Raw genomic sequence first — 27,483 nt, 5'->3', positions numbered from 1 at the left:
ACGTAGTTGGGAACTCTCGTGCCATTTTTGCCGCGAAGATGAATGAGAACCTTGGAAGGAAAAGCGTGGGCGTAAGGCACAAGCGGAGACTGGTTGCCACGGGAACCGCCTGGAAGGCAGTTACTCCGGAAGAAGGGGGAGAAGGATGGTTACCGTAGAAGGAGAGAGGGTAGTGTGGCGAGAGGGGATGAATGTAGCACGGTCCTGCTGCTAAACCAACACCCTCTTGTCAAAATTCTTCAGAGGGTGTTGGCCAAACGCGCCGCCTGAGGAGAAGGTCACTGGTGACGCCGAGCGCCTATATAGCGGCGGACTGGACAGGACCGCTAGTCGAACAGGGAGTATGCGTAATAAACATAAAAGAGCGCTCTGGAGCAATACAGATATATGAAGTCACTCTCGTATTCTCTACCTCAACATATCGTAAAATATACCATCGTGCGAGTTTTCTTCTCCGTCTCTCTCCTAATGTAGTTTTTGCATTTGGAGGCTGCTTACTTAGAATCTCGGGGCGCGTAATTCACGCTAATGAGATATTTGCGAATACAGGACCTATCTGCCCAACGAACGTTGTGGAAAGCGGGCGCTCAGAGTGCACACGCAGTATTGTCGCCTCTGCATGCAGAACAGCGCCGATAACAACAGACGATGATTATAAGTTTACAGCTTCGTGACTATTGCGCAGAATACGGTATACAGCCGCGTTTGGGCCGTGCGTGTAAATGCTGTTCCCCCCAAAATGGCACCCGGGCAACTGAAAGAAAGCAGGCATACAGCGCTGACATTGTGTATGATTTTCCTCGTCAAGCACATTCCGCATGGAGCAACAAACAACGCACTCTTCATAATATGATGAAGATGCCATATTTCCTGAGTTCCTTCATCAGCGAGCGGAAAACAGGGCCAGATGAGAGCCTCCTCTCACCTACGGCCGTGGGTCCCACGAGCGAAGCACCGATTCGAACCGTCAGCCAAACCGTGATTATGGTCCAACGACAAATCCCACCACTATACGCATATGCCTTCGCTTTAATTCTAAGTGAGAACAACTTGAGGTGACGCGACCTTCGGCAATAAAGGGATCTACCAGTCTGGTAAATTTATTGGAAGCAGTTCTGGCTGGACGTCGCACATAATCCATAATTTCAATGGGCTCTCTCCGTAAAGGGTCCCCCAGACCCACGCTGAATCGTTTTAAAACAAGGGTGGCCGCACAAACAGTATACACATGCATAATCTCGCCTACACTGTAATCGCTAAAAATGAGTAGAAAAATTACGCTTTCTTGCAAGAACAGCACCCCGTCAAAATCCCGAAAAAAAAAGTGCGGCCTCCACGCACGTGTCTACACACGCTTTACTCAAGGTTTGGTGCTGCTGGCAGTAATGTTCTTTCTCTTTTTTTTTTTTTTTTTTGGGGGGGGGGGTTAACATATTCAAATGCTCTGCCGCAATTCATTTCCGCAAGAAGAGCGGAAAAATATATGCGCATAGCTGGCCCCTAACCTTCGTTGCACTGTTTAAGGAAAGTGATCTTCACTCTAGAAAATAGTAGTTCGACCGCTAGAGGTCTGCCAAAGGTCGAAATGGATATTTTTCAACCTTCCTGCCACTGTTCTCGTGATAGTACGGTAACGCTACGGAATCCCCAGTCATCCCACATTACTTGCGCACAATTTCCTTGATTGCTTCTAGGCCTCGCACTAATTACGGAACCCAGACTACGGATCACCAAATAACAGTTTTATGCAACAAATATCCAACACTAATTGCTTGTGCCCAGGAGAGTGTCACCATTCACCAATTTAAGAAGAAAATGAGCAATCTTTTGAACACCCCTCTGTGAAATTTTGTTATGCATACCTGCTGCATTCATTTTTACACCTACTGTTCTGTACTGTTCTTTCTTGTTCTGCTCGAATGTGTTTTTCTTTTCGACTCCAATTACTATCGCTCATTGTTAATGACTTCTTGAGTATTATTTTCTGCCTGATCAGTGTTTGTGTAATTGCTTATGTTGAATTCCTGTACCACTGTGTTTTATGTACCACTGTTTTCACTGATATGTCACTCTGCACCATCTGCACCGACGTGTAAAGCGGGTGTTAGGCCTCGTCAGGAGACACTCCAGTCTCCTTTAGCCTCTCCCCGCGGACACCATGTATTGTTGTCCGAAATAAAATGAAATGAAAATGAAATGAAATGAAAGCGGACTAGCAGTTTCGGCGGCAGCCAAGCATGCTCTGTTGCCGTCTTTCCAATCGCGACGGAAAGGTTACGTGGCACTGGTATGCTCCCGTCTGCTAAAAAGCAAAGCAGTCGAGCGCGACTGAACGTGAGCTTCAAACCGAGATAAAACAGTGCAGTCTTAAAACTAAAAAACACGAAAACAAAAGAGTCGCTGCGGCCTCAGCTGCAGCATGCGCTATCAACTCTGCTATCAGGCCTCCCGCTTGTTCCCGCCCGGCGGACGAGAATTAGCGAGACTAGGCCTAAGCCTACCTGGCCGAGACAAGGCGGCGGTTCGCCGTTACAGCGGTGTTCGGATGTCATTTCGTTAATTACTTGTGACGTAGTTCGAAGCTGGCATTAATTATTGGACTAATGCGCCCTTTACGCATCTCGTCGTAATTTGACCCCAGCCCCTGTTTGTCATTTCTGTCAAGTTATGGCTTGAAAAATTCTGAAGCTCCAGCTACCAACGGCGCCTGACAACGTCGTGTTCGTGTGAGCTGTTCGCCTGACCGTCGCCATTCACGGTGGATATTCTGTTCTGCGGCGGAAGAAAGAACTCTTGCCAACGTGCCAGTGCCGGCTTGTCTTCGAAGTGCGGTGTTGTTGGCGTGATATCTTCAATGTGTGAACACGATCGGTTTGCGTGAACTAAGCCTTCCCCAAAGCTTCAACCTCAGCAGCAAGAGTGGTAAGTGCGATGGCATCTGGTCAGTTCTGTAATTGGCATTGCTGAATACGCGAGTCTTGCAACAATCGAGAACTTTATTAGCGTAGAAAGTGCTTTTAGTGCTCACGCGAAGAACCCGTAACGACCTATATTTACTCCGTGAGATTTGTTGCCCAAATCGCAGAAGCACTGGTGAAAGAAAGTGACAGATACAGTCATATGCCGCTGAGGGTGGTCGCGTGGCTGTGGCCGATGTAGAAGTGAAACTCAGGCCTTGACGCGATCACGGCTCGCCTCTTCTAGAAAGCACGGATGGAAGTAAGCGCCGTAGTTCTTCACTCAGCGAGTACTGCAGGTTTTCAATTTAGAAGCACTGTTCTTGCCGGTGTTAACACCGGGAAGGTTAAGGATGTTTCAAGCGAATGAGTGGCGCGACGCCGCGAAAACTTTCGTACTTCTCGGAACATCGTCACATTGGCCCCTGTAGCTGTCGCGGCCGCTCGAAACACGTTTTTCTGCTTCGGGGACAGAAATCGCAAGCGTTTTCGCTTGCATGCATGTGAAACAGGCTTTAACTGTGTGAAGAAGTCATTTTGTTATCCGGTACTGAGGGAGAAAAGATTGTGTTTTCGAAAGCCATTTTCATCCACATCGAAGAAGCCTTCAATTTTAAGTTCAACCACCGGCGCTCGCTTGAGTCGCATCTGCATGCGTTCTGTTACTCACTCTTGCATATCGCTCGCAATAGCGCGCATATGTTGAGAAGCAGGGTCTTTGTTTCGCCGAGACTTGAGCGTACTGATGTTACTGCTGACTACCTGCCTAAATCTGATGTTTCATTCTAAGTGCACGCCACTGAGCACGCATCGCAATTATCATCCAATAATTAGTATGCGCACGCAGAGAGCCTTCGCGACGTTGTCCCAGTTAAGTCCTTGTCGTGAAATTTCCAAGAGTTTGGCGATTGCACACATGACCGTATCCTATGTCGCGCAAGGTGGCATTGAATCGTCGCGTTAGAAAAGATTTTTGGACTCCTAATTTTTTTTTATTCCTTTTGAGTTCGGTCGCCTCAAGAAGCAGAACTGCATTCATGCATGTTATCGTAGATGCGATGGACTGCCAACGCTGTTGGGAATCATAAGATTACAGAGAAGCTTAGTGGCGTTTATCTTCACCCTCGGCATTCCTATTCATCGCTGCCAACGTGCGGTCTTTGCGTTGTCATTCTGCCACGCCTTTCATGCACCCGCCAGAAGAAACCAGGAGGCTGGCAAGGTATCGCAGTTCTTCGCAGGTGATTACGCTTTTTTCGGGACTGTTCGCGAAGGTGTAGAGCCTTTGTCAAAAATGCACACCCCAACGGGTTTGCTTCCTTGCCACGCAGTATGGATCTCTCGTGCAATCCAAATCTTTCTTGGGCAAGGAGGAATCTCGCCTTCGTCTACCCGAATTTCTGGTTTTCCTGGAATGCCAGGGGGTCCACTACTCGGCTTAGAAGCGCACCTTTCCTGCTGGATATTCATCGGCGTCGGCTGTACAGTATAACGAAACATGAGGGTTCGCTGTCGTTTAGGCCAAACTGCACCAAATTTTTTTCTGCTTTCATGTTCACTTAAGCTCTTCAGTAAAAATGGCGCTGCAGGATAGTGCGGACTGTGGGGTGATGGTCCAGCGTCTAGCTAAGCTCCCGCGTATTGGTCAGTCTTCCTGCGATATTGAACCGCGTTAGAGTACTTTAGATTAGGCCTCGAGCAATCATCTTCGGACTGTGTACAACATTGTGTTCGGCGCGTGCATTCGGCGTCGCGACCATGCAGTGGCATGCGCTTGGTTGGTTCGCTTTTCGGGAAAGGGAATGGCGCAGTGCTTTTCTCACATCTCGGTGGACACCCTAACCGTGCCGTAAGGTATGCGGGTCGTATGCAGTCCAAGTGAACGGACTTAAGGATGTTTCAGGCCGCTCTGAATGGGCCACAAGCAGCTCCGGCGGATACTGCCGCTCGCTTGCGCCGAGGATAGAGGGCGAGAAATCGATGCCGCTCGCCCTCGGGTGGTCAGCGGTAACCAGTGAACACCAGTGTTGTCGGTAACGCGTTACAAGTAACGGCGTTACCGGTAACGCGTTACTTTTTTCGGTAACTTAGTAACGTACTCGTTGCCATTTCGGACCTGTAACGGGCAACGTACTTACGTTAACATTTTTCGGTAACGTGACGTGTCACGTTACTAGTTACTTTTTATTTCAATTGTTCCCCTCCGCCTCTTTTTCAAAAAAAAAACGCCAAAAATGATGGTGCAAATAAACAAAATCTACCGGTGCTCTCGACGACCCTTGTTGCGGCTCGCATGCATGCCAGAAAACACCTGCCCTTGACGACGCACTCAACTAAAAAAGAAAGCACGAACACGCAGTCACCCACTTGTATTCACCCCCAAACCACCCACACACACAACTCTCTAAAGAGTGGACGCATGCCAAGCCACCAATGAACCATTTGGAGAAATCTTTAAGTGAGTTTCTGCGTAAGCTTGTTTTTCAACCAAAATGTATCGTTCCCAGGCGACACTCTCGCATTCTTGGTGGAAGCAGTTCCCTCTTGTGAGCAAACTCATGAATGTCGCCAGTTCACTTCAAGTTGGCCCCAAGAGAGCCATAGAAAGAGTACAATGATACAGCACAGAAAAGGGGATTGCAGTCAACCATTTGTTTCTATCTGCAACTGCGGCTAAGTTTTGCGAGCGAAGCTGACCTTGAACACCTTGACGCAAACACTCAGCATTTTTGCAATAATTATGCAGGTTCAAGTAAAAAAAATTGTTTATGTGCGCAAATATATTTTTCTGAACTATGACATTTAAGCATTTCGTTATTGCTACACAATTTCCGCGTAATTTCGTAAGCAGAAGCACACCAGAATTACTGTAAATTTGTTCAGTTCAGCTATGTTTTCTTTGTGAAGTTGGAATTATATGAAGTATGAGCTTTATAAAATTGTTATCTTGAGTTCTTACAGCGAGGAACCACTGATTAAAATTTATGGCCATGGAGTAACGGCAAAGTAACGTGCGATCCTTTTTTCGGTAACGGTAACGGAAATGCGTTACCTTTTTTTGTAGGTAACGTAGGGCGGTAACGCGTTCTTTTTTTGTTAGTGTAACGAGTAACGCATTTAGTTACTTTTTTTTCGGTAACGCCTACAACACTGGTGAACACCTAGTGCGGCGTTCGCTTTGCCCGCTGCGTCCATGTCTTGCGGCCGCCGCGCTACGGCGCTTTGCGCGAGTGAACACAGTGGCCAGGGCGATGCTGCCCGGCGCTGTAATGATTTCTAGCGGCCGTGAACATCCACGTAGCCGCTGCAGCACAGATCATCGGAGCGCTATTTCATTACCTTCTCATTTTTGCATTCCGGGCTCATTCACATGGCTCGTCTACTTTTATACACTTTTTTGTTTTTCAAAAGAACGGAAAGGAAAAATTTAACGTCCATTACCTCGCTAACAGGGACGCGTTCATCACCTCGCATCTCGTGGCCGTGGCCTTTACGCGATTCCGACTTAGCGGTTAATGTTAAGGGTGATAACTTTCACGTTACCGTGGACCCTAATGAGGACAGTATCCACTTGTGCCTCGACAGTGTGTACATTGAAGTTGGCACTAAAGGCATGAGACAGCATTGTCGACGTCATCAAAAGAGGCCGATGCTGTGGCGCCATATGCTCTGTGTCGCTCCGCTCCCGCGTAACATGGACATGACTTCACATAAAGGCAGACTACAAGCCCGGGTTCGCACGCTTGAGAGGCAATATGGATCTAAACAGGGCGTCTACTACGCAGACATCACAGGGCCGTCGGCCGCGGGATTCTGCACGGCTGTCGTAGTCCCCCGGGGAGTGAATGTCGATGGCCTATCGTTTAGGGCCCCGAATTCAACGCGAGCGGAGGAAATAGCAATAGCTCTCGCTGCCACCGATCCAAAATCGAGAACGGTTAGCACAGACATTCGCCGGGCCTGTGAACGCTACCTTGCAGTGGAAATATCACCTCTTGCCTCCCAAATTGTAAGACGGGCTCTCGCCGATCCAACTCGTTCAAATGTAATCTGGGCTCCTGGCCACCAGGGTCTACGAGGCATTGAGGCCGCTGATGCGGCCGCCCGAGCGATCACACACCGGGCTCCTCATTCTAGCTCTCCTGGCTGAGTAGCTCATAAACCGCTTCTGCGGTCCCGCGAAATCTTAATTCATTACTGCGACAGCCACCGTCTCTACCCAACACCTGCCAAGGGGCTGAGCAAAGCGGAGGAGCGAACTCCACGGCACCTGCAGTGCAGACAGGAACTCTTCTCTGTTCTGCCATCGCCAAACACTTTGATCCGTACATAGATGGGCGCTGCCCGCACTGTGGGGAGATATACGATAGCTTTGACATGGTGTGGCCATGTGCTCAGAATCCTCACCTTCCCCCACACCCACCTGAGAGGCATGGGAGACTGCCCTGCGTTTAAACGTGTCAAACTGCTCAGAGTGGAAAGCCTAACACACTACGCTATGGCGTCGTACACTTTTTTGCTAAGGATCCGTCGGATAAGGTGTGTGAGATCTCGGCAGTCTTTTATAACAAAAGCTTAACGGCGCCGGAGCCTCGAGAGGAGTAGCAGGCGGTTAGCAACGGCGTGCCTAGACAACGGATATGCGTCTGGAAACAGGTGGTCGCAGCGCCGAGCTCCGCGCTTGGCCGCGGAGTAGCGCCGCAGGATCGCTAGTCTTATTGCATCTAGCCGTGTACTAGTTACTGTGGTTGACCATGATGACGTCATAGTATAGTAATGACAATACATTGGAGTAAACAATGTCCACATGTAATGCATCATTGTAAAGATGAAGTTTTGCCTAATTAACATTAATTATACAATTTAATTGCAACAATTAATGAGTTGATATGTTTCTATAGCAGTGGATAACTACAAGTGCTAAACACGATGTGACCTTCTGCTTGACTTTGAAAAATTTAGCAAAATGTAAGAATAACAATCGGTGAATGGATGACGTCATATACCCTATAACAGAGTGCAAGTCACGTGACCTAGCATAACGTCACTCTGCGCGTTGAAAAGGTGCCTACCGGGACTGATCTCGCCGCAGACGGCGCTGACGTGGAAGGGAACGAAGACGCAGCCTCTTCGACGAGCTCCCGTGCTGGTAGTTGTCCGGAACGTTCTCAGCGTTACTGACGCCAAGCCGCTTCTAGTTACTCGATACACTAGAGCTTTCACTCTCTAACTAGGTTGAGCAGTAGTTAAACCACAGCTAATTTACTTTTTTCACTCCCACCTTCCCCTACGGCGTGGTTGAGGTGTCCATCGAGGCGTGAGACAATGACCGCGGCTTTCACTTCCTGATAACCAGTCATTAGCCTGCAGCTGCATAGGCATGATGCCACTCGCGGTCACTGAATTTCCGTTCGCAGCGCAGTAGCCCTGGCTTCAACTGTCTTGCGTTCTCATCCTGTGAAGTTCATTGCTCGAGTATCGTTTCATAAGAAGTAGTTCGAAGAAGTGCGTTTGGGCGCTGCATCAACCGCACCGTATGGTTTGTTTTCCGTGACCCCAGGTGGTCGAAATTTCCGGAGCCCTCCACTACGGCGTCTCTCATAGCCTTAGTCGCTTTGGGACCTCAAACCCCATAAACCGTTGTTGTTAATGTTTCGTGCTCCTTCAGTCATGTGGCTAAAGCACTGTGCGGTACGAATAGGAAAACTTTTTGAAATTGTACAAGGTTGCAGTATGTATTGTCGTAATCGTGTATTAGGAGTCCGAGTATTCTACACGCTTTGGTACCTGTCTGCCGAGTAGGGTGAGTTGTAACAGGGCGGTGGTTTTGTTTTGGTATTGCATTCGATTCATCAGGAGGAATTCCGACTATTCTGCTGACGGTTTGAATCCGGTTACGTGGAAGTGATCCACTATGGTGTGTATGCTTTCCTGGAGGGTCGTTTCAACGTCCCCAGGACATCCGGATTCGTTCCACAAGGTAACGGCGTAGAATGTGGGATGACGGTTTCAGATCGTGGATAGAGCTCTCAGGCATATATTAATGAGGGTTGGAGATATAATGGATCCTTGAGGTGGTCCACGGCTAATGTTGACTGGGGAGGAGAGAGAGACGGCGCTGCCTTGAAAAGGGCTACCCTACCTTTGAGAAAACTGCGTATGTAATTGTACATGTTGGGGCCGCATCGTGTGTCTTGAACGGACTTGAGTATGAGATCATGTGTAACATTATCGAGGGTCTTTTTTATGTCTGTTGCGAAAAGTGCCTGTGTCAGTGCTGTCTTTGGCTGCAGAAGCGTGCTTTGTAGTATGAGAAATACGTCCTGCGTGCCAGCATTATAGCGGTATGAGCTTGTGCGGAAAATGTTTCGTGTTTCCTAGCTGTTCTCCTTGCTTCTTTTGCGACTGAGAAATGTACGCCATGTTTTCGCAGCTAAAATTTTCATTTGGGGGAAGGCGTTCAAGCATGCTCTGGCGTGTTTCGTTGCGTTCGTTGGCTGAGTCAAGTTTCTTTGCAGTGTCAGTCAGGCGGTGAAGTCTGTTCAGTCTTTTCAAAGCACGTTAACGGGATCTCTGTTTTGTTCATATCAGATTCTAGCATTGACGGTATGTGTTGGATATGTTGTTGATATTGTGGAGCTGCGTAAATGGTAGTAGTAGTGTGTGGTTGTAACATCGAAGAAGGAGTGCTTGGCTTACCAGTCGGCGTAGCTGTGTCAGTTTTTCTAGATGCTAGGCTGCGCACAGGGCCTTTACTCGAGGCACATCGTTGCAGGATGTCAGCAGCATTTGCCGATGCCATTGGCTACGACAGTGGTGCGTTAGGCTGCTTGTCCTGTGCTTCTGAGACTGCGGCGTCTTCGCTGTTTGCGATGGCTATTCTAGATGGTAATCGGGTGGCGTTGCGTTGCTGGGTGTGCTGCAATAAAGTGGAGTCTGGTGCTGGTTGCGCATTTTGATGCGTTGTATATAGATTCATTCAGTCTGCTTATGGTTTTTATGGATCGTTGCCTCTATGATCTCCGGGGCAGTGCAGGCAGAGGAGAAAGTACTGGGTCTTCAGAGTGGCCGAGTTAGATAAGTGAGACGTCACGAGAAAGAATATCGTTCAGGCGTGCTACCGGCATCATCATCATCATCAGCCTGACTACGCCCACTTCAGGACAAATGCCTCTGCTATGTCTCTACTGTTAACCCTGTCCTTTGCCAGCTGCGGCCACCGTATCCCCGCTAACTTATTTATCTGATCCGCCCACCTAACTTACTGCGTCCACTGCTACGCTTGCCGTCTCTTAGAATCCGCTCCGTTACCTTTAAGGACCAGCGATTATCTTCCATTTGCGTAACATGCCCTGCCCAAGCCCATTTCTTCCTCTCGATTTCGACTAGGATGTTATTAACCCGCATTTATCCCCTCACCCTCTCTGCCCACTTCCGGCCTCTTAACGTTACATTATAATTATTCTTTCCGTAGCTCACTGCGTTGTCATTAACTTGAACTGAACCCTTTTCGCTAGCCTCCGCGTTTCTGCCCCGTAGGTGAGTGCCGGTAAGATACAAGTGTTGTATACTTTTCTTTTGAGGGATATTTGTAAACTGCCATTCATGACCACAGAGAACCTGCCATATGCGCTCTGTCCCATTCTTATTCTTCTAGTTATTTCCCTCTCACGATCCCCATCTGCGGTTACTACCTGCCCTAAGTAGACGTATTCCCTTACTACTTCCAGCACCTCGCCACCAATTTCAAACCGCTGTTCCCTTGCTAGAGTGTTGAACATTCCTCTGGCTTTCTCGTTGTAATTTTTAGACCCAATTCGGGATACCGGCATGGATGTGGAAAAAAACAGAGGTGCCCAAATCTATATCTTCCCAATCGGAAGTTGAGGATAGCTTTGAATAGTTCGTACAAAGCAGGTTTTGAGACAGAAATGAGCTAGGCGAGCCTGAAGGCAGTCAGGAAGATGCGCCAACGGCAGAGGACAATCATCCAGCTTATATAATCGACATAAGCTAACATAAGCAAGTTAATAAGGGAGTAAGTACTCATTGACGTCCACCCGAGCGCAGCCGTACGGCTACAAAGGAAAGCTATACAGCTTTCTCAGAAACTTCGTAGTTAAAGAAAAATTCGTCCTGGTCCGGGGTACGAACCCAGGACCACCGCTACACCGGAGCAGTCGCTCTACCAATTGAGCTAACCAGGACGGCAAGCTTGGACCTCAATGAGTAATTACTCCCTTATTACAAATCTACTCCACCTTGGGGGATTCTCCGAAACATTTGGTCATAATCAAGTTAAATTTGAGTACCTTCGTTCTGTTTCATTACCCTCACAAATTACTTCCTCGGTATTTTATGCTGCCGCTTCCAATCGCTTTTACGAGTGAAAGTTCCCATCTAGTTGTTCATCTTGCCTCATTCATGCATTATTTTGTTTGTTTGTTGTTCTTTAACGTGCACGGGGCTTTAGCATCTCGCTCCCATCACCGCAACGCCACCTTGAGTCTCAAGGTGATGGTGCTTGGTGCCACCACGGACCCTTAGCCCCCTTATACGGAAGCTGTCATCCGCACCGTGGCGATAGTTTTTAAGGTGAATGTTAGAAACCATGAACGGCGGCGGTTGGAGCCATGGTCAAGTTCCGGCCGACGGGCTCCCCGTCTGTTTTCGAGTCAGGGGCTCCGGGACCTTTCTGTAAATAAGAATGGGCAACACAGGCGACATTTCAGGAACCGTCAGCATACCTATATCGCATGAGTTCCTCTTCCTCCAAAAAGCCTGATGAATTCCTAAAAAGCAACTGCACCGTAGAAGGCTCCACTAGAAATCGACCGCACTGTGACTACTTTCCTCGTTTCCTGATATTTTTTAATTATTTATTGCAAGTACCTACAGCGCCCATGAGGCATTATGGGGGGATATTACTACATAGAATAACACATGCACAGAAGATATTGGGAAACATGTCAGCAAGGATAACACAGCATACTAAGAGAAGACTAAAGGAGTTCACAAGTAGTATGAATGGTAACACATCGGCAAAGCGCTGGTAAACGCATGAGACCTGGAAGAAATACATCAGGTTATCATTTCAACAGCACTTTGGAAACCAGGTGAACAAACCACATCAATCGGAAGCTTATTCCAGTCCAGAATTGGGGTAGGAAAAACGAATACTTAAATACATTAATGCGGCATTGATAACTCTTCATCTTTTTCGTGTTGTCTAGTCTCTCTGAAATGTAATACGGCTGCTTTAGATAAGTGTTTTTATCAATACCGGTGCAATCATTGTAAATGCGGTTATTCTCACTCCCTAGTAGATAACGACAAAGTTCCTGCAGTGTCTGTTTTTGTTATTGCTAGAACCCTTGAGGAATGATAGGAAAAAATTACAAAGCAAAAACACTTTCATCCGATGACCTTCTGGTTGAAGTTTCGCAGGAAGATCACTCTGACATCCTCTCAAGCAAAAGCAGTTTGCTCACCTTCTGGTGACAGTCACCCCTCAAACGGAATCTAAACACTGTACAAGGTGGTATATCAGAATGCGGTCTGATCCCCTGAAATGCTTCCGAGATCAAGGTGCGATTGCCCTTCGCCGCATCACTATGAGGCGAAACGAGGAAGAGGCATCCGATATCGCCTTAACATTTGAACGGTGCCGTCTACCAGATACTGTGAAATCGGAATCATCCACTGTAAAATCTGTCCCTATATCCCAAACCCGAGAAGATTTTTCAACTACGAAGAGTACGGACACGGATCCAAAACATGCCGTGGAAATCTCATCAATGCGAAGAGCGGTGCCCATGAGCGCCTGACTGATAACTGCAGTGCCGGTCAAGCAGAATGTCCCAACTGTCACAGGACACACGCTGCGCATTCACGAACACGTCAGGCGTTCCAGAAAGAGAAAAAAAAAGTAATCCAGATAAATGTTACAGAAAAGAACGTTTTCTGAAGCCCGGACGAAGCTCTAGCTTCTCTCCGGAAGATCCTACGCTGACGCAGCGTGCAGAGGCGGGCGCCGTCTGGGCACGCAATACACCATCGCCAACATTCCCTGTCCCAGAGGTCAACTTTACACAGAGCTCTGAGAAAATACAGGCACGCGAGAGAGAGTCTCTTCCTCTTGACGAATCCACATCTGCTTCCGCGTCTCCAGTGGAGGTAATACCAGGCTTCTCAGCGTCGGAGACGCTGAAGGAGTCCCCCAAATAGAGGCGGATTTTCCAAGACCGTCTCAAACCGAAGACATCTGTCAATTTAGCAGGATAATAAATGCGGCTATATGTGAATAACTCCGGCTAGTTTTCGTGTCCTCGCTTACAACTACGGCTGTCGAAAGCATTATGCACTGGAACTGCCGAGGGCTACAAAGAAGCTGGTTGGCATCGAAATACTCGCGCAGTATCAACCAAACATAGTTTGCCTACGGTAAACACAACGAAACTTTCTGGAGAAATATGTAGTGTACCGGAAGGACTGGCAAGGAAGTACCTCCTCATCAGGTGTCGTTGCTGTTGTTTTTCAGAATTCAATTGCCTCTCAGATTTAGAGGCAGTGGCAATACGAGCACTAACATGTAGTAGAGTAATAACCGTATGTTGCCTATACATACCACCACATCATCAACTTTCCATTGACTAACTTGAAAAACTCATTTACTAGCTTCCGGAGCCGTTCCTGTTGGTCGGCGATATTCACGCACACCACCCATTGTGGGGAGGTATTAGAACCGATTCTCGAGTTGCGCTAGTCGAAAAATTCATATTGTTATCTGGGTCATGCATATTCTATAGAAGAGAACCAACATGCTTTAATGCAGCACACAGCTAACGCGCTGCGATAGACCTTGCTATTGGCAGCTACTGTGAGGGCTGTTGTAGATAATCTCTATAGAAGTGACTTCTTTCCCATATCTCTAAAATGCACATAAAATATAAACCCGAAGGTAAATAAATAATCCTAGTAAGTTTAAAGAACGGATTGCTGATCGAAAGATGCTCCATTGTCATCTTCATCAATTTCATAACTAGGTATAGATGAATTTCAATTCTTGGTCGCACTGCGTATTATAGGCGCTGCACAGAAATCCATCTCAAAGACACCAGTTGAAATACAAAGCAAACGTAGATCAGGGCAGGATGCACACTGCAGAAGAGCTCGTGAGAACGAAAATAATTCGTTGTAAAAGTTTCGCTATAATTCTACGGTTGGCAACTTGAACTTTAAGCGAGCTAAAGCAAATGCAAGCGTACTCGATGTATCCAAGCGGGAAAGTTAGCAGTCGTTTCTCTCCTGTGTAAATTCTTACGCAGATACGCATAAAGTGTACTGTACACTAAAAGCACTTCGAGGGCATAGTGCACGTACATTACCTCTTGTTATCACTGCTGGCGGTACATTTCGGCACCAAGCAGATGCACTAGGCAAACACTTCTAGCTCAGTGCATTATGCAGAAAAAATCAGGGGGCACTTTGGCTCACTAAAGTGCTGCAAGGCGAAAGCGTTTCCTGGCCACTGTTTGTTTTTATTTACTTTTTTATTTTTCATATCTTGTTTTTTATTTATTTTTTGCTCCTATTCTTAATTTTATTGTTTTTTATTTTTATTTTCACATCTTATTTTTAGTTTTTATTTTCCTTTCCTTGACTTTACTCCTTTTATTTTATTTATAAAGCCCATGCATTCACTAGATGCGCCTTTATTAATGCTGGAACCTTGAGCCTATTAAGCACTGACGCCGAAAGGCGGACGAATCTGCCGACGCGTCTGTCGACATTCCTGCCGACGCGTCTGTCGACACGGCTGCCGACGCGTCTGCTAACAACAGTATGGGGCATTAAAGGCTTTCGCCTTAATAGCCGAGCGTTCGTTATATCTGTCGCAGTTATACGTGTAAATCAAACGTGTGTTGAATCGGTAAAAATGAAAGTGCTCGTAGGTTGGACAAGTCCAGATCTTGCAGAGATCGTCCTTCGATTAATATTTTCGCTTCCTACGCTGAAAAGCAGATTTTAAGGATTGCTAATTAACAAAGTCTCTCCGAGCGTCCCTGATGAGACAGGGGCCGAGCCTACTGTGTCCCTGGAAAAATCTGAGGCTGAGAACGTGCCACCCTCGGAGCCCGCGCTAAAGCCCGCGGCCAGCGTTGCGGTTTTGAGCAGGGACGCCGACATAGCTGAGGTCGACGGTGACGACAGCAGCTTGACGTCCTCGGCCTCTTCAGTCAACCTCGTCATTGACGAGACTGCCATCACGCCTGAGGAGGACCCGACGCCGCCATCGTCGTCTTCGTCATCGCTTGTACGAGAGCCAAGATCATCTCCAGACGCTGACCCTGTGCAGTCGCCGTCCTCTTCAACATCGAGGATCAGCGCTAGCACTTCTAGCGAAGAGTCGTCGGATATTGAGATGGTCGCTTTAAGTTCGAGCTTAAAGCGTCCACATGCGTCGACTACGGACTCGGACAATTCTGCCGGTCGGCCAAGGAGGCCTCGTGCCTCCTCTGGTCCGACCCTCCGCAAAAATTGAGGTGGTTTAGCGCCGTTCGCGGTGCGCTTTGGATTGTCTAAACATCACGACTGTTCAGGTTTCATTTTTCATTTCCAAAATGACTAACCTTCAAATTATTACTCTAAACGTGCAGGGGTTCCGCAGTGTTTTGAAGCAGGCAACGGTGGTCGCATTCGCTCGTTCCTCGGGTTGCGATATCGTCTGCCTGCAAGAAACCAATTTTTTTCGTCTCAGTGACGTGTTGAAATTCAAGCGTAGGTTTGGCGTCGATGCCTTCTTTTCGTACGCCAGCACGCGTTCTAGCGGCGTTGGCGTTCTTGTTTTGAACCGCTCACTGTTGCGCGATCATCATGTTACCTACGATGCGCTTGGACGCGTGTTGGCGTTCGACTGCACGTTTAACGCACTTCACCTGAGAATTCTTTGTATTTATGCGCCTGCGCATTCCAATTTGGTAAACGCATTCTTTAAAGATTTAGATGTGTATTTTCTTGGAGGGCGTAATGTTGTGATGTTGGGCGATTTCAACTGCGTGCTCGATACGGTCGCCGATGTGCAAGGCCCTGGTAGGGGTAGGCCAGGCTGGAATGCGCGTGAGTTGCGCCGCTTAGTGAACCATTTCATGCTCACGGACGCGTATGAGCTCCTCTATGGCAACGTCTTTGTGTGGAAGTTGGCGTCGCGGGTTATCGTCGAGTAGGCTAGACAGGGCGTACGTTCCGGCGAGCCTTTCGCGGTCAGTGTGTGTAGCTAATGTACTGACGCTGCCATCCTCACCGGTGCACATATCAGACCACCGCCCTTTTCTTCTATCACTCACGGTTCCGGCGCCTGCAGTATCACCCCATAGACCATGGCGGTTGGATGTACGCATACTTCACGATGCCAGCACTAAAGAGGGGGTCACACGGGTCTTGCGTTTTTCGGTTGTTGGGGCGGTGCCTGGTGACTGGGACCGTCTGAAGGAGCAGTGGCGTCACCATTGCGCCGCATCTGGTCGAGCCCTTAGGGCTCGCGTGTCAGATGAGGTGCGTGTGGTGACGGCGAAGCTACGTATTGCTCAAAGCACCCCGTCGCCTTCGTCGCTTATGTGCGCATGGAAAGAGGAGCTTTCGGAGCGCCTACAGCGTCTAGCGCTCTAGCGGCAGCGGAGGGCTATCGTACTGGGCGGTCACTGACAATTCTTACTGATTCACAAGCAGCCTGCCGCAACTATCTTTGCGGCAGAGTGGTCACAGAGCGCTCCGCATACTCCGCTCTGTAGACTGCAAGACGCAACAAACACATGCAAAACCACACAAGGCGATCAAACATAAGATCATCTGGGTACCGGGGCACACGGGGGTGGCAGGAAACCAAGAGGCAGACAGGATAGCTCGAGGATATACTAACTACCGAGCATCCAACGTCAACGACCTTGAGGAATCCCTGCCAGTACCTCAGGACTACTCGGCCATACTCAACAACTACAAAGGCAGCAGGATGCGGTACCCACCACCGCACAAATCTTTAAACAAAGAAGAGGCTGTCACATGGAGACAACTTCAAACGGGGTCATATCCAAATCTAAACACACTAAGTAAAATTCACCCCACACTTTACGCACGCAATTGTCCGTGGTGCCATGAAAAACCTACACTGTATCACATCACATGGGCATGTCAAAAAGTCGACATCGTCCCAGTTATACAAAACCCAAGTGTGGAGCAATGGGAGGGTCTGCTCTCCAGCGACTGCCGCGATGACCAGATCGGTTTGATACGGCGAGCTCAGCTGACGGCAGCATCCAGCGGAGCCCTGGAATAGGGGCAACCGACCGTTGCGGATGGACTCATCTGACCACATAAAAAAAAAAACACTTGTGCTAGAGCCAAATAAAGTTATCCTATCCTATCCTATCCTACAGCGTCTTTTACGTGCCTCCTCTTTGACAGCGGCTGCATGGCGTTGTCGACGCAGTCCAACTGCTCATCCTGAGGTGCTTCGGTTGGCCCGCCAAGAGCTGTTGTACACTCAAGGTGCCCCTGCGTTTGCATCTTCCGCCGGGGCTACGTCCCAACCAGGTGGCAGGAATTTCAGTGCGTTTTTTAGCCATTTCAGGGGTATTGCTCAGTCGGTCATTCTAGTTGATCGCAATGTCGTTTCCGCAGCCCCATTTTTAGCAGGCTTGCCGCAGGTTTCAACTGAACTCCATGACGGCCTTATGGCTGTGCCAACAACAGATGAAATCAAGGAGGCGTTGGACTCCATGAAACGAGGCTCAGCGCCTGGTCCAGACGGCCTTCCTGTGGAGTTCTATTTAGAATTTTGGGATATTGTGGGCCCTATTTTCTCGGAAGTATTAAAAATATGCTTTACTGAGCACGTATTTCCTGAATCATTCAAAAGAGGCCGCATTGTCCTTATTCCTAAAAACTCTCCTATGTCGACATGTCCGGCAGATTGGCGCCCTATCACCCTGCTAAATTCAGATTACAAAGTATTAGCAAAATTACTCGTTCGTAGTCTACGAGCTCTCCTCCCGTCACTTATTTCCTGCCACCAGGTTTGCTCCATCCCAGGCCGTGAAATACACAGTTTATCTTCTGTAACGCGAGACATCCTAGCGTATACTTTACGACGGCGCGCACAGGGTCTTCTTGTTTCCCTTGATCAGGAAAAGGCGTTCGACTTCTTAGAGCACGAGTACATTTACGGGATGCTGGATGCTTTCGGCTTCCCACCTTCTTTCGTGCTTCTCATTAAAGAGATGTACAGAGATATTTCAAGCACTCTGTTCCTCGATGGCCGGGAAAGTACCGCATTTGATGTTCGCCGCGGCGTCCGTCAAGGTTGTCCGCTCTCCCCCCTTTTGTTAAGCATGAAATGCTTTTAGCCCCCGTTGTCGGCAGTGTGGTGACGTCACGCCGAGACCTAGAGCCATCATCCGGGCACTGAATTCCCGTCATCCGGGCACTGAATTCCAGTCATCCGGGCTCTGAAACGAGAACATCCGGGCACCGTACGAGACTTAACGAGATTTAACGAGACTCTCTAAGCCCTCCTACGCGACCGGCATGCAAGCACCGGTTGGTCTCCAAACGAGACAAAAAATAACTGCTGCCAGTGCCTTCTCAATGTTTATCAAGATATCAGTGGAGCTGTGGGTTTGATAATGCACGGAATTGTAATTTCCGATTTCTAATAAGGCGTGCAAAAAGCACATAAATGCCACGTTACACTTCGTTGTCATACGTGATCCGGGGGAGAAGCGCTGCGTTCAAAGGGCAAGGCATCGCGCCGAACGGGTGGTGGCGTTCCTCCCTTCCTTTACGGTGCGGTTCGGGTGTCCACCGAGATGGCAGAGAATTACTGCGCCATTTCCTTTCCTCAAAAAACCTTGCGTTCAAATGGCAAGGCATCGCGCTGAACGGGTGGTGGCGTTCCTGCCTTCCTGTACGGTGCGGTTCGGGTGTCCACCGAGATGACATTAGGCCCGTAAACATTTCATGCTTACTCTACTCTCGTTTACGGGAGAGGCAGAGATTTTTGTCTTAGCATTAGAGCCTTTCCTCTTGGCAGTCAATCGCCACTCCTTTATTAGAGGTCTGGCTTTGCCAGGCAGCGAAGCGGTACGCGTCACTGCTTATGCAGACGACATCACTCTGTACTTAGCTGATGAACGCAGCCTGCTTGAAACTTTAAATGTTTTCCGTGAGTACGCCTCCTTGTCTGGGGCTGCTCTTAATTACTCGAAGAGTTGTTACTTTTTTGTGGGGTCTACCCAAACTCGTATTACATCTTCAATACCTTTGCAGTGGTGCGCGCAGATGCGCATTTTAGGTGTGACCTACGACTGTGCTGGAATATGGAATGGTGTGTGGTCTTCCGTCGTCGAAGACATTACAGCTCGTGTGCGAAGGGCGCAGACATTCGATTTGCCTCTGCTTGAGAGGCGCTACCTGGTTCAGTCCGTCATGCTCGGTGCCTTCTGGTACCTCTGCTACACTGTTAAACCACCCCTCCGTGTCATAAGGCGAGTGCAGACTACAGTTTTTTCGTTCTTTTGGTCATGGCGGAACCGAGCTTGTGGCCCTTGCTGTTCTTGGACAACCACGGGAGAGAGGAGGGTTTGCCTTTCCAAATTTGTCCGTCACGTCCTCGCTGTTAGCGTTGAAGAGTATTTTGCGTATCCTGCTAGGAAACGCGTCTCCGGCGCGAATCCTGGCTCGGTACTTTTTGGGCCCTTCTTTACGCTTTTTGGATCCGGCGGCCCCTGTTAATCATGGACCCCAGTCAGAGCAACCTACAGCTTTCTACGCTTCATCAGTGGCCTTTTACAGGCATGTTAGAGCAGTAGCACCTGCTGTCAACATCGTTGCAGACCGTGTGGTGGACATTATGGGCACGCTATTGTTACCTGTTGTGCCGGCGTCTCGCCGCTCACCTATGCGCCGGGTTCAGTGGGCGCGTTTAGCGTCGACACCTCTCCCAGATCATCTACGTGACTTTGTCTGGAAACTTGGCTGGGCAGTGCTCCCTACTTGTGATCGGTTAGAACGGTGGGGTGTGTTACGCTCCAGTACCTGTCCGAATTGCCCGCTCCCGGAATCTAATCGCCACGCTACAGTCACCTGTGTTGTAGCGCGTGTCTTTTGGCGCGCGGTTCATGCGGGATTTCGTGGGCAGGGCATTTCGTGCTTCGTCTCCCGCGGCCGCTTCCCCAGCGGCCGTTTTGCTCGCCTGTTAATAGTTGCAGGTCTTTTTAGTTTATGGCGCAGTCGATGCGCCGCGGTCGCTAGTGGCTTTCGACGCCGCGCTGTGTGGCCAATTCTCGGCCGTCTCCGACGGGAGCTGATCAGTTTTTTGTCCGAGGAACTCTTTTTCTTGGGTGAGGAAGAGTTTCTCCGACAGTGGTGATGCCCATTTATTTCTGTAAATAACGGTCGTATTGTCTTGGTTTTTAGGCCAAACTGGCGCTAAAGTATCCTTTTCAATGTTTCAATGTCCAGTTATTGCCTTTTCGCTCTTCTGACAATCGGTATATATGCATTCCTATTTTACATCGCCCATTCCTGTTAGTAACTTAGAAATGTTTATGGTACCTCTTTAATTGGCTCGCCTTACATGTGTCATGTGTTCTTGTAAATGTGAATGTATCTAGTAACCTTGGCATGTGTACATATGTAAATAAAATTTTTTCTAAACAAAAAGAAAGCAAAGTTAGCATTTAAGAGGATTTTTGGGAAGGGGTACGCAAGGAAAAATAAAGTGTAGGGAGTTTCGCGAAAATCAGTGTCGAAGAAGTCAATCTCACGCACGATGCTTCATAAACGGCAAGAAATACGTGTACCACGGTAATAAAAGCCAGGTCGCACCGGTCATGTGAAAGTCAGCATAATGAAGCGGTGATTTCTTTTCTCAAAATTAATTTCCGATGCATTAAAAAAAAAGGTTTATGAAATTGGTGTATTCGTTGATATGGTTAGGCCGTCCTTTAATCTGGTCACGGGATAAGGGTTAGGTAGTGAAGTTGCTGATTAAGTATAGTCAGATCGCTTTCAATGTTACAGAAAGCATAGAAACTTGTATGGCAGAGGTGCGTTCAAGATGTGTTGTGGGTTACATGAAATAATGCTTTCTTGTCACTCTTGTGAAGCTGCACTCTTTTTTTTTTGTTTCCTGTAGCCCCACTATAATGCCTTTGGCGCTATAGGTTTCTGGAAAAAAAAACCCTAGATGCCCTACAGGTGCGTCAATGTAGACGTGCTGGACCAAAACTGCTGAAGCGAGCATAACGCATTAAAAGGACTTACCGAGCGCTAAAACTTGTATTGGGAAATTGAAAGCAAGTTCCGGCATTGGCGTCGTGGCATTCGTTGGTCGCTCCGTTCGCACAGAGAACAACCGTGGATGTTTAAATCGCGACGAAAAGGAATATAAATAGGCACCCTACGTCACGTAGAAAGCACAAACAACGTATACTAGTGCACGGAGTCAGAAACTAGCCAGCTGATGTCCACGGACGTAATGCAAAATATGCTACGTTTTATGCGCAACAGGAGCTCTGTTATTGGTAAGCGCAACATGCGTTGATGAGGAATTCTGTGAATGGCATCTTCTATTAATTTCCTGAACATGGTCGTCTTAGTAAATTACAAACGCTACTGAAGTTTCTTTCTCAGTCTCCAGCCAGCAGTAGGAAGTTCTTTTCTCATTTTTCAATTTCTGTTGTTTGCAGTCTATTAACCAATGAGTTTTATTTCATCATCAGGTGTCAGTGTGGTGCTAGGTTCGGAGACATTCTCGCAGAAAAAGATGTTGCCTGCTACAAAGAGTAACTGAAAGTACAAAGCGTCACTACGAGCTATGCGTGCTTAACAAAGCACCCTCCGTTACAGCTGTACTATCTGAATCGGGAAATAGTGGAACTTGAATACTTACAGTTGACGTATTACTGCCCTGCAGCCTTGGGCAGCGGGAAATGATTTGTTATACTAATCAAGACAACGACAATATGCAGCGCATACTTCTATTTATTTGTGCACATGCCAAGAGGGAAACACTATTACACGAATGCAGGCACTGTTGCTTCTTCCGTTGCTGGGTTCATAGGGTCTTCCAGCAGCTGCTCGAGGGCTTGCATACCAAAAAGAATGGACCGCCAGATTGCGCGCAAAGAGGGAAACTATAAACATTTGAAAAAGTCCTAATTTGTAAATAAAAAACTTTATTCCGTTATTCCAAACCCCAAACCTAACTCTGACACTGAAATGAAAGTATAGGTTGCAGCAAGACAAAGCACGTTTCATTTATGGCCCCTTCAGTCCTTCGAACACTTTGCCTCAGACAGGATCCCCGTCAGAAAATCGACAAAAGAGAAGAAAAGCAGCTCGGAATGTTGCAACAGTAGCTGTGTGCACCGCGCTGGAAACTGCGGTTTCACCCTGCTGAAAAAAATCTATGATGCAATAACCTCATAGAGGCTTCCTCATAAAATATTACACAAATCGTATAATATTCTGGGACATCTTTTTGATGATTGCACGACTTTACAGAAATGCATGACATTTGTATGATAATTTTCTATGATTTGTATGATAATTCTATGATATTTGTGTGACGAACTCTATGAGCTTATTGCATCGTACAACTTTTTTCAGCAGGGCAAATCATCAGTGGCCAACGCTTCCATAACTGGCGAAATGCTGGACACCAATCAAAGTTTGTGTTTAGATGTGGTGACAGGCCAACCATTGGCCATTCTAAGGAAGGCCAAGCATGGGCAACAATTGGAAATGCCTTGACCATCATAAGGCCTTCACTCTAACACCACGTTAAATCCAAGCAGTTTCTTTGATTGTAGGCCAATCATCTTGGTCAATTAGTATTTTAGCTTTTTCCTAGAACCATTTTTTTCACTAACTGCAGCTGCTTCTAGATCCCTGGACCCTTCTGTGAGATTTATTAACTGTACACATTAATTTTGGGGCCACCACTTGCCAAACACCTCAAATATATACAATCCCTTCTAGAAGATCTCAGTCTCAAAAAACACCAATATCACCACATGACCGGATGGTGTGAAATGCAGCAGTAAGCAGCTGACAGCATTGCTGCAAAAAGACTTCTGTAAAGAAAGGTGCAAAGTACTATTTGAGCCAAGCACCTAAAGAATTACACATATTTGTAAATTTGCCAAAGGCTACACGCATGTCTTTTTTTTTTTTTTTGCTTCGCATTTACAGCACATTTCAATTATGGTGAGGCACCGTAAATTCAAGGACTGTTAGATCACTTAGTTAAATCACTTAATTTCACAAAAGCCACGATGACGGTAACGCTACCAAGGCATTCAAAAATCTTGCCCGAGTATAAACACTGCTAATGAGTTATCTCGGAAATGTCGTTCAAATGCAATATAAATATTATTTTACGGAAAATACCCCTTCTCTTGCTTGACAAACCGAAAAAGTAGCCGTAAACTCGCGTGTCAGCATACAAGCCGAGAGTATCTGTCAGAAGTGCTGGTAAAAATTTGTTTACTTATTTTACAGGCCTAAGATACAGGACTTAGGCAGGAGTGGACAATACAAATCAACATATTCAGAAACAGCAAACAATTAGATACAGGACGTTGAATGATAAATCAGAACAAAGACACAAGATACTGTTGACAACATGAATGCATTTTGATGGGGGGAGGCACAAGGGCGCAGAGGAATCACGAAACCGTTGTACAGTTGACCGTATCGGCGGATAACAATTCCAATCGCAAATAGTGCGCAAGGAAAGGAATTTTTAAATGCGTTAGTCCTGCACGAAAAATCTAGGACTCTTTTGGTGTGATAGAGCGCGTAGAGCGGCGGCGCAGGCTGCCGAGATTTCGGCTTCTACCCGACGCGCTGCCACAGCTAGCTCGTTCAAGTCGCCGCAGTGACTTCTTCCGCAAATAGAGAGCAAACGTGGGGTGGCTCTGTCGGACAATCCTTTCCACTCGCTCCGCATTCGAAGCTCCGGGATCGGCGTAGACGTATTGCTCCTGCATCGCCCTGACGTTCTGGACCAGTTCCAACTCCCTCTGCATCCGCAGCATCCGCACACGAGCGGACCGGATCGCGGATGGTCCGGGCGCGTCAGCGCTGTCCGCGTGCCACGTAACGTGAACGTCCCTGCTCTGAGCGACCTTGAGCCGGCGGCGTGCACTTTTCTTGGCCCGGACCGCGGACCGAATGAAAAAGGCCAGAGCCTTTTTCAGTCCGAGGGCTTGTCGGCGGACCGGGATTGTTTTTGCTTCTAGGTGCGCTCGTCTGGCTAGCTACCCTGAATGAAGTCGGCTTTGCTCCGTGCTGGCGCCTTTCGTTTTGGCGCGCTTTTCGCCGCATTTGCAGCTCGAGTGCAGCATTGTGTGTCCTCCTTTTCGTATTTCTCTCACTGCGTCGTACTGTGTATTTGAGCGTGTGCGTAAATACCCGCTTAGCTTTGTTGTTTCTGCTTATTTGAGTGAATATGGAGAGAAGGAGCTCTGTGAGCCAGTATCTGGTAAAACTGCTCTGGACTAAGCCGCAGCAAGCGTTTGTACTCTCCGGGTCGCATTCAAGTAGGTCCTCGTACAGCAGGTCCTGCATGGCCAAACACTGTTTTTCCAACCTTGACTTTGTCCAACATAACCGTTTTAGACGCGAAAGCTTCCTTCTCGCCCTCAGACGCTTTAATGGCGACAACCAGTGCGGCGAGACGACGTTTTCGTTCGGCGTTCATGTTTAAACTCTCGGCAGCTGAGTTTTCGAAGCCACGCTAACAGCGCAAGCCCGCTGTGGGCGAGAGTATGCGCGGATTGTCCGCTGCGTTCGTGTGAATGCCCGACGTTCAGACCGACTCCCGGATGCACGTGTCACGATAACCGCGCTGACGCGCGCGTACCATCCGCGATTCGGTCCGCACGTCTGGACCCACCTTCATGGAGATACGATCACGTGGTGGGTACACCAGTAATGGCAAGGCTTTGGGTTCGGTTCAGCTACGGTTTCGGGTGAAAATTCGGGTTCTGTTCCTGTTTCGGGTTCAGGTTCGGTTCCGGTTCGACACTATGCTTTAGACAGTCAAAGTGCCCCTGAATTATTTGCTGTCCTTTTCGCCAAAGGTAGCTTCATATTCGCTACTGAGAGCATAATTAGCATTCGACTCGAAGAATTTTTTCTACTGCTAATTGCAACGAAAAATTTAACGGCAAGAACGCGGCACATAAGAGAGCGCGAAGAGTGAAAGAACATCTGGCGAGCGCGGCGCCTTGGCTTTCATGCTCATTGATGGCAAAATCACCGAGGTCCTTATCTGTGGGAATGAATGAACACCGTCCTGACGTACTTCCATCTCTTGGGGACACAGCTGGAACACCTTGGTTACTCTACTGTTGACTCCGTAAATGCATCTCTCAGTCAGACCGCTATCTCATATGCGGATCTGTCCCGCAAATAATGTCACAACTTCGGCTTCAGTGCCCATGGGGATTCTAGAGCACGTCAGAATTAAGCGCTCACTGTCAAAAACGTGACCGCTTTCCACAAACCAGCGCGAATTTCATCGCAAGCCAGGAACAGCAATACATTTTCAAAGCGACCAGTTATATGCATGGACACATCCACAGACCACGTACGGACCTTTGCAAATACATCATCTTGCCCAGTGTAGCAATATATTTATGATGACGATGATCACGTCCACGTTCACACCCCTTTTCAACGGGCTGTCACGTTGTTGTGAGCCGCCAGACATCACAGTGCCCCCTTACGCTGAGTTTGCTCGCGAATAGAGGGCAGCGCGAGATGAGCGAAGAGGACAGCAGTTCCTAGAATTTTCCTTCCCTCGGTGTGTTGTCGCACTCGGCACATCACTCACGTGACCTTTTCTCCCGTGCTCCGGTCCGTCGTGTGGACACTGACGTTCTAGAAGACCGTGGTTACCGCTCCAAACAGTGCACATCTCGGAGATACGGTCACGTGGTGGGTACACCAATAATGGAAAGGCTTCATCGCTCTTACGCGTTTTTCAATGCCAAATTAAAATTATATATTTTTGTTTCCTCCGATATGGCACTGCTCCACTCTTACATCATGGTACTTTTTTTTCGAATATAATCTCATGACACGTGTTTCAGTCAGTAATTAATATACTGTCTCTTTAATGAGCACAGACCTCGATGTTTCATAAATGCTGCACTTACCTCCCAGTATCCAGCGACCTAGTACCAAGCACCCATTGCCAGTAACCCTGCGTTATTCCCAACACTGCTTCGTTATCAGATATGGCAGCTGGTGACTGAGTTCCAGTTCCTCTGGGAATGGGTATTCTAGCCAATATCGACGAGCAGTGCCAGAAAGGAGACAAATGCAAAACAAACCTGTTCATTTTGGCGAAAATGGTGGAGCGAGAGCTGACACGCTGCATGAGACACATTCACTCAAGGCGCAACGCTGACACAGTGCAAATGGTGAGAATTTTGTAGCCCTCCAATCTCCGAGATTAGACATGAAGGCATGCTGATGTCCTGCTGCATCCCAGTCTCCATGGGTCACACATGAAGTATTGCTGATGTCCTGCTCCATAAGGTCGGTGGTCATGTCTTCATGCAGATGATGTTAAACTAGTCGCGAAACCTATGCCGGGTTTTCTATCAGTGAACTCACCACATTGCATACCTTGAGAGCCATCCCTAAGCTCATACCCATGACATTTGTTAGGTAGTCCTCAGTAAACATAAACAAACCTTCCCTGTCAGTTAGCTGTGCAGTGAATTCTTCGACGCATCCTGTGCAGCTTGGAATTTCCGCGATGTAGGGAATAGCCTCCGGAACCGTCCAGCCACGAGGGCTTTCAGACCAGCAACGCCAGATGCTCCAGCAGGTTTTCCACGTTCTCTTCGTCAACCATGTTCCACTGAGAATCATAGTCAGCAGTCGTGTTGTCCGGGATCCAGGCAGCAGGCGGGGTAGGGGTCCTGAAGCCAGTGTACTCCTGCGTAGAGTAAATATGCCGACTCTAGATCGAGAGCTCCACATTCTTGGAACTGCTGTCGCAGCCTTTATGGCAACACATCTTAGCCAAATTATAGTGGCAATGTATTCTAGACACAATGAACAAATATTACTATGCAGACCAAATACAGCGCGTACTCAGTAGTGTTCTCCAAATTATAGTACCAGTATAATGTAAGCACTTTGAACAAATTTTACTGCACACAAAATGCTGAGCGTACTCAGCAGCGTCCTGCCCCACCGCGGTGGCTCAGTGGTTACGGCGCTCAGCTGCTGGCCCGAATGACGCGGGTTCGATCCCGGCCGCGGCGGCTGAATTTCGATGGAGGCGAAATTCTAGAGGCCTGTGTGCTGTGCGATGTCAGTGCACGCTAAAGAACCCCAGGTGGTCGCAATTTCCGGAGCCCTTCACTACGGCATCCCCCATAGCCTGAGTCGCTTTGGGACGTTGAACCCCATAAAACCAAATCATAAACCAATCAGCAGC

At 48.0% G+C, this 27,483-nt stretch overlaps 1 long non-coding RNA gene across 3 annotated transcripts in view; it reads left to right on the top strand.

Annotated features, from left to right (window-relative positions):
- The first annotated feature begins 2,707 nt into the window (after positions 1-2,707).
- The window catches only part of LOC149332262 (uncharacterized), a 42,626-nt gene continuing 17,850 nt past the window's right edge, over positions 2,708-27,483 (top strand). For all 3 annotated transcript variants that reach the window (XR_016284885.1, XR_016284884.1, XR_016284886.1), the window contains exon 1: positions 2,708-2,922. This is a non-coding gene — a long non-coding RNA (uncharacterized LOC149332262). The remainder of the gene's footprint in view (positions 2,923-27,483) is intronic.

The sequence above is a fragment of the Amblyomma mixtum genome, chromosome 8 (genome assembly GCF_055824585.1).
Source record: "Amblyomma mixtum isolate Tamu chromosome 8, ASM5582458v1, whole genome shotgun sequence".
NCBI lineage: Eukaryota > Metazoa > Arthropoda > Arachnida > Ixodida > Ixodidae > Amblyomma > Amblyomma mixtum.
This window is presented reverse-complemented; position numbering and strand designations above follow the sequence as displayed.